The sequence below is a fragment of the Homalodisca vitripennis genome, chromosome X (genome assembly GCF_021130785.1).
Source record: "Homalodisca vitripennis isolate AUS2020 chromosome X, UT_GWSS_2.1, whole genome shotgun sequence".
NCBI lineage: Eukaryota > Metazoa > Arthropoda > Insecta > Hemiptera > Cicadellidae > Homalodisca > Homalodisca vitripennis.
In genome coordinates this window covers 85554208-85560426 of record NC_060215.1, presented here as the reverse complement: position 1 = coordinate 85560426, position 6219 = coordinate 85554208, and the positions used below count along the sequence as shown (strand labels likewise).

Sequence of the window (6219 nt, the reverse complement as noted above, 5' to 3'; positions counted from 1 at the left end):
TAGTTTGATGAGCATACGTTATATTTTTACAACTGTAAACTGAGACTTTTTCAATTTGGCAGTTTTAATTATGTTGTACAGTCACCAGGCACATCTATGGTCCCACGTTTCTCTCTCTCTCTCTCTCTCTCCTCTCTCTCTCTCTCTCTCTCTCTCTCTCTCTCTCTCTCTCTCTCTCTCTCTCTCTCTCTCTCTCTCTTCTCTCTCTCTCTCTCTTCTCTCTCTCCTCTCTCTCTCTCTCTCTCTCTCTCTCTCTTCTCTCTCTCTCTCTCTCTCTCTCTCTCTCTCTCTCTCTCTCTCTCTCTCTCTCTCTCTCTCTCTCTCTCCCCCCTCTCTCTCCCCCCCTCCTCCCTCCCTCCCTCCCTCCCTCCCTCTCTCTCTTTATTATACCAAATTCAGTATCGTGTTGGAAAGGAATCAGTGGCCTGGTATAATAAATTTCATATAAATTATTTCCACATCCAATAGAGGATCTTATATTATTCCTGTTTTGCCCAGTGTATTAGTCAGAAATCAGAACAACGCACTTAAATATATATAAAAGTTTTTCCTAAGGCATTACACTAGATCTTCAGAACCTCTTCCACAAGTAGTCTCATCCTAGACATGCATTTAGGCAGTGTTGTTATTAAAACAATGAATACCAAATTTGAAGTTCCAATGTCCAAACATATTTTTATCCTGCGAGACTTCCACGCATCATTTTTCAGTTCTGCACGAGCTTGTTGAAACGAAATGAAATATGCCTTTATTCAAGAGGCGGAGTTAGGGCTATTTAGCCCTCTCTACCACTCATCCTTGTTCTGCTTGCCTTAATTGCAATTCTCTTTCTGCCAAAAGTAGGCTGTCTTTTTCTCATCAATGTCAGCCCTTAACTTTCAAGTACCTTGTCACAGTTGCTGCAAGTGCATTTTTAAAAAGGTTTATAGTGCAAGTAAAATTTTTCACTAAAGACTTGGTAGTAACATTTTTCATTCACATGATTTTTTCTCACTTACACATTTATGTTTGAATAAATCATACATGTTTTTTATACTCAAATTGAACTTAAGTATCTTTTGTTATCATGGTCCTTTTTGGTATAGTGGCTTTGATATCAGTGAAACGATTGTATGTGCTTAAAAACATCTGAGCCATCGATTTTACGCGACGATGCTTTTCCCTTTACGCCATTAAGAGCAGGAACTTCAGTTTTAATTAAACATCTGTATAATCTTCCCCAGCTTATTTGTAACATGGCAAGAAAGTAAGTCTTACAAACCCTCAGCTGATTATTATGTTCATCTGGAATAATGTACTGTTAACCCTTTGACTGCTTTGCTTCTCCTGATCCGTCTCTAGTCCGACGCCTACTGACAGTTAAGGAATTAACTAAACCCGGCAAAAAGCCCCTTTCAGAATAAATTATTCCATCAGGCAACTTCACAAATGAATAAATATTTACACCTTTCTAAATAACATATGGTAAAGGATTTGGAAATATCATTAGCCAGTACAAAATATTTAAACAGAATTACATTTTAATTTTCTTATAAATTGAGATGAGACTAGAGTTGAATTTTTAATAGGTCCGTCTTCATTATTGATAAGTTTTTCTTGATTTTGGTTAATGTAAAATGTTTTCCAAGCATATAAGTATATTGTGTTAGTAACTTCTTTCAATAATCGTACATTTATATTTAAAATGGTGTGTCCAGATTCAATACAGTGATTCGCAATAGCATATTTTTCAGTTCTTCCATATTTTATATGTGCATAGTGTTCTTTGAATCGTGTCTTAACGTTCCTTTTAGTTTGGCCAATGTACAATTTATCACACTCGTTGCATTTAATTTTATAAATTCCAGATTTGTTTTCGAATGAATTTTTATTCTTGGCATTTCCTAATGTTTGGGACAATTTATTGTTTGTTTTGTAAGTAATATATTTGTTTGTATGCTTTTTAACGGTTTTCTGTAATTAACTTTAAATATAACTGTATATTGTACAATTTAATTCTTGTTTGTTATATTAAAGGGTTAGTAATGTTTTCTTGCTTTTCTTTTAATTGATTTGTGAAGTATGTTGTCAATAAGTTGTGTGGTGTACCCGTTAAAAATAGCAATGTCTTTTATGTAGTTTACTTCTTTGTTGTAGTTTTCGATAGAGAGTGGTGCATTTGTAAGTTTGTAAATCATTGAAATAAAACTAGCTACATATTTTTTGTTAAGGTAGGTAAAAAAATACGTAAGAGATTTAAATTTTACCTTTTTCACTTGATGTACTGGGTTAAGTCAGATCATGAGAAATGTTTTCATTTAGCAAGCTCTTGGGCGGACTTCTCCGTTTCTAGTTGGCAGACAGTACAGTATTGTTGTTGTCAGATGAAGTATCATTCTTTAAAAAAGAAAGATATGTGAAATTATATGTTTACTGTAATACGTCAGGCCTTTCTGTGATCACATTTTGGGCGTTATACAGTGTATTTAGTTTATGCCTACACGTTTCAATCAATATCAAATGCTTTGAGTAGCAATCCTAACGTAAAATATAATAACATTGTATTTACCTATGTCACATTCGTCTGGCGACCATTCTTGGCCTGATCTAGATGAAATACCCATTACAAAATATAACTAGCCAACAAAAATAAACAACCAACACCTGTACATAAAGAGTGTATAGAGCACCAACACAGAACTGTAAACAATAAACAAAGATCATCTGGCCATGGTTTAGTAGTATTCTGAAAGAAAATAGCAATCTTTCACTAAGCAACAGCCTGAAACTTTCTCAGAACTTATTTTAATAAAATGTAATTGTGAGACCGGTAATTTCACAATTGTTGAAGAATGTATTCCTTTTGTATATGTTACGACAATTCACCATTTTTCTAATATAGGCAGGAACTTAAAATCCGAATAAATAAATCTTAGTGTTCAAAAATTATATTTTTATTAGGGCATAATACGATGGAGATCTTTATTAGGCCTACTTACCTTTACTTTATTTTTACTTTTAAAGCTTACGGTGGTCAAAACTGCTTTATAACAACCATTAATTTGTTTTATAAATAAAAAAAAAAACAACGGGTTTACTTTTTTAGTTTTGGCGGTATTGATTGAAAGCATATCATTATCTTATATATGATTAGAATTACAAGAAACTACAACCTTTTTTCGTATGGGGTGCAGAACAAGATAATGCGGGTGGTTGGTTAGGTGTAGCATAAAATGAAAATTCATCTGTAGTTGCGATTTCGGGTTAGTTGCTGATCTAAATTATCGATCGTTGTGAAAAAACATCAACTGGAAAATGAAAATTTATTTTAACAGAAGTGGAATGGATTATACTGTGCTGCAATGATTAATCAAAGTGAATTGTTTCTTGAAACAAAATGCAAGTTTGGGACCTGAAAATTATTATCCATCATCACTGTTGTAAATGAAATCATAGTGGTTTAGTAGAATTTTTGTTGTGAAATTGTCAAAATTACGATCTAAGAAAGCAAGATTATACCTATTATATTGACAATTAAATTAAATTGCTAAGCATTGTTAAGGTAAGTTTATTTTGTAGTTATACTTGGTTAGTATAGATGAGTAGGTAAATAACAATAGATAATTTGTTTGTTGGCTGAAGGTTTTATATTAATGCTGACTTACAAAAGTAAACAATGAATTAATGAATAATAAATACTGTACTGTATTATTCACCAAGGCAGAAAAAAGTAAAATAAGTCTTAGGTTAAAACATGTTAGCCTATATGGGTAATTAGGTATAATAGAAGTAGAACTGTACATTTATTCTAGTACTTAAACTCATATAATTGATGAAGTCCAAATAGTAACTGTTGGGGAAAAACTCACTTAGGCTATTAAACAATTTTTAACATAGATCAAATTTACTATATTTATATCTAGATAGGCTATGACCCAAAAACAGATAGGCTTGTTTGGCGAGTTTTCTATTAAAAAAACATAAAGTTTACCAGATTAATAACTTATAATACTTAGCATAAAATGGTCTGTGTAGTCCAACACCAATTCATTCTTACGAGTTCATCTTAATATGATATTCCCTCTAAATCAAGTGAGCATTCCTGATATTAGAGATAGACTACTCAGATAAAGTTCATGTTGATCTTTGTACTCTTAGGCCTACCATGTCAAAAGACAAAATATTAAAGTATCACAAGAATTTAGGGAACTGTCATCATAATATAAAGAAAGATTACAATAGGTAGGAAGCAAAATTATCAAATAACTCCGTCAACACAAGCACCCAGAGACATATTTTACTCAAGTTAGTTTATTTAAATTTATAACTGGATACTGAGTTGGCATTGTGTGTGGATTAAGATTGTGTAGAATCTGTTATTTAGAATATTTACATGGTCGCATCATTAGTATCATTAAATATATGTGAGAACGAATCACTTATCACTCACCAGACAATCCCAAGTTCAAAATATAGGCTACTTCACTGCTGTGATCTGCCAAGCTTTTCCCATCTATAATAAAACACTTACTTCTTACATTATGCACATAGGCTATATAAAGTCAGAATATTATAAAACAAACAATACTGCAATGTACGGCATTACAGTAATAATTGTGTTTGCCTACAAAGAAAGAAGAACAGAAGGCAAACAGCTGTTCCTAACCTTGGCATAGAGGAAACACAAGTTGTATTGTAAGAGAAAAGGAATTACAAGAAACATTTTCTATATATAAATATTTTTTTTTTACGAATACTAGGTACAAAACGTATATCAGTAAAATTACAAAATATACAAAGTATTAAAAAGTAGGTGAACAGTGGGTTGCTCGGTCTTTTGCACCTAAATGAGTGCAGGACGTTTGTAAGATGTGCATTAAAGTAGCAATGTCCATCCAGACGTCTATAGAACATTTTTAAAATTCAAAATAAAGTCTAATATTTACAACATTATTGTTTATGTACATTCGTTACAGAATAGTTTTCCTAAAAACACTTTATATAGTGTTTTTTAACTTTATACTGAAAAACATTTTTCATATAGTCAGAAGTAAAAAGCTTATTTTTCAAGGTAGTTCAGTAAATTTTATAATTTATGTACCATAATACATATGGGTGAGGAGGCATGCACAAAAAAGAAGTTCTTAATTACGTTAAAGTATATTTTTCTGAGAGAAGTACAAAAGAATTGGAAGTGTTTAGGTCCAAAAGTAACAGAGTTAATTAGCAGTTAATATGGGCAGCTGTAATAAAGTAAAGTCTGGCCTGGCCCTTCTTGATAATGCGTAGAATATACATCTTGCTTGGCACTTTTTGTAATGTCACAGCTAGAAAAATGTCTGGCAGTAAAAGGGTTAAAAGTATTTCGATAGTTATTAGGATAACACCTTTTTCATTTTGGGTATGATAATAATTCGTAAGACTACCGTTTTCAATTTTGAATTTTTTTTACTATAATTTTTATGCTTTTTCATAAACACTGAACAAAACAAACGTAGAATAAAAATATGGAAGAATACTATGTTTTTATCTTTTTATAAAACACTTATGTTTTGCTAACAATAACTCCAATACTTTTTAGACACACTGGAAAAATATTCTGGCATTGGTTAAAACACATTAATTATTTTACCTTGGCATTAAACATGTTAAATCACTGGATAATTCAAAATGTAGGACTAACTCAATTTTCTATTTTAAGTGAACTTTTTTGGGTGATACAATTCTTTCAAAATTAATATTTGTAGACTGTTCGCGAGGAAACGTTTATTATCAGAAAAATTTTGGCACTTGGTTTATGTACTGCATAAATATTTTCATAACATTTCTTTAGTTGTGTAGGTGAATCTATCTACAAAAATAAAAAAGAAAACACTTAAAGTTAATAAAACTGAAACCTGTGAAATGTGACCTTAAACTTTTTAGGTTGTTCCATGAAATTATCAACAGTTCCTCTTATTTATTGACCATGAGGTAACCGAAGAAACTGAATATGAATCTGTGGGTGAAAGTAATTGATAGCGGAGCAGTTTTTCTTTTGCAACACTGGCACATGCTATTAGCTCTCAACCCTTTAAACAGTACCACTTTTTTTGTTAATTACCTAAACCACCAAAGCACATGTTATCTGAAATGCAAAGTTAATTTAATTAATTAATTTTGTATGAAAATATACAATTTTGTATACTATTAGTAATTAAATAGGCATTCCAATGTGTATTTAATATAAACTTAAATAAA

At 31.4% G+C, this 6219-nt stretch overlaps 1 protein-coding gene across 2 annotated transcripts in view; it reads left to right on the top strand.

Moving 5' to 3' along the window:
- The first annotated feature begins 3160 nt into the window (after window positions 1-3160).
- The window catches only part of LOC124369294 (ankyrin repeat domain-containing protein 50), a 74767-nt gene continuing 71708 nt past the window's right edge, over window positions 3161-6219 (top strand). For both annotated transcript variants that reach the window (XM_046827227.1, XM_046827226.1), the window contains exon 1: window positions 3161-3541. The gene's annotated coding sequence lies outside the window, so the exon portion shown is untranslated. The remainder of the gene's footprint in view (window positions 3542-6219) is intronic.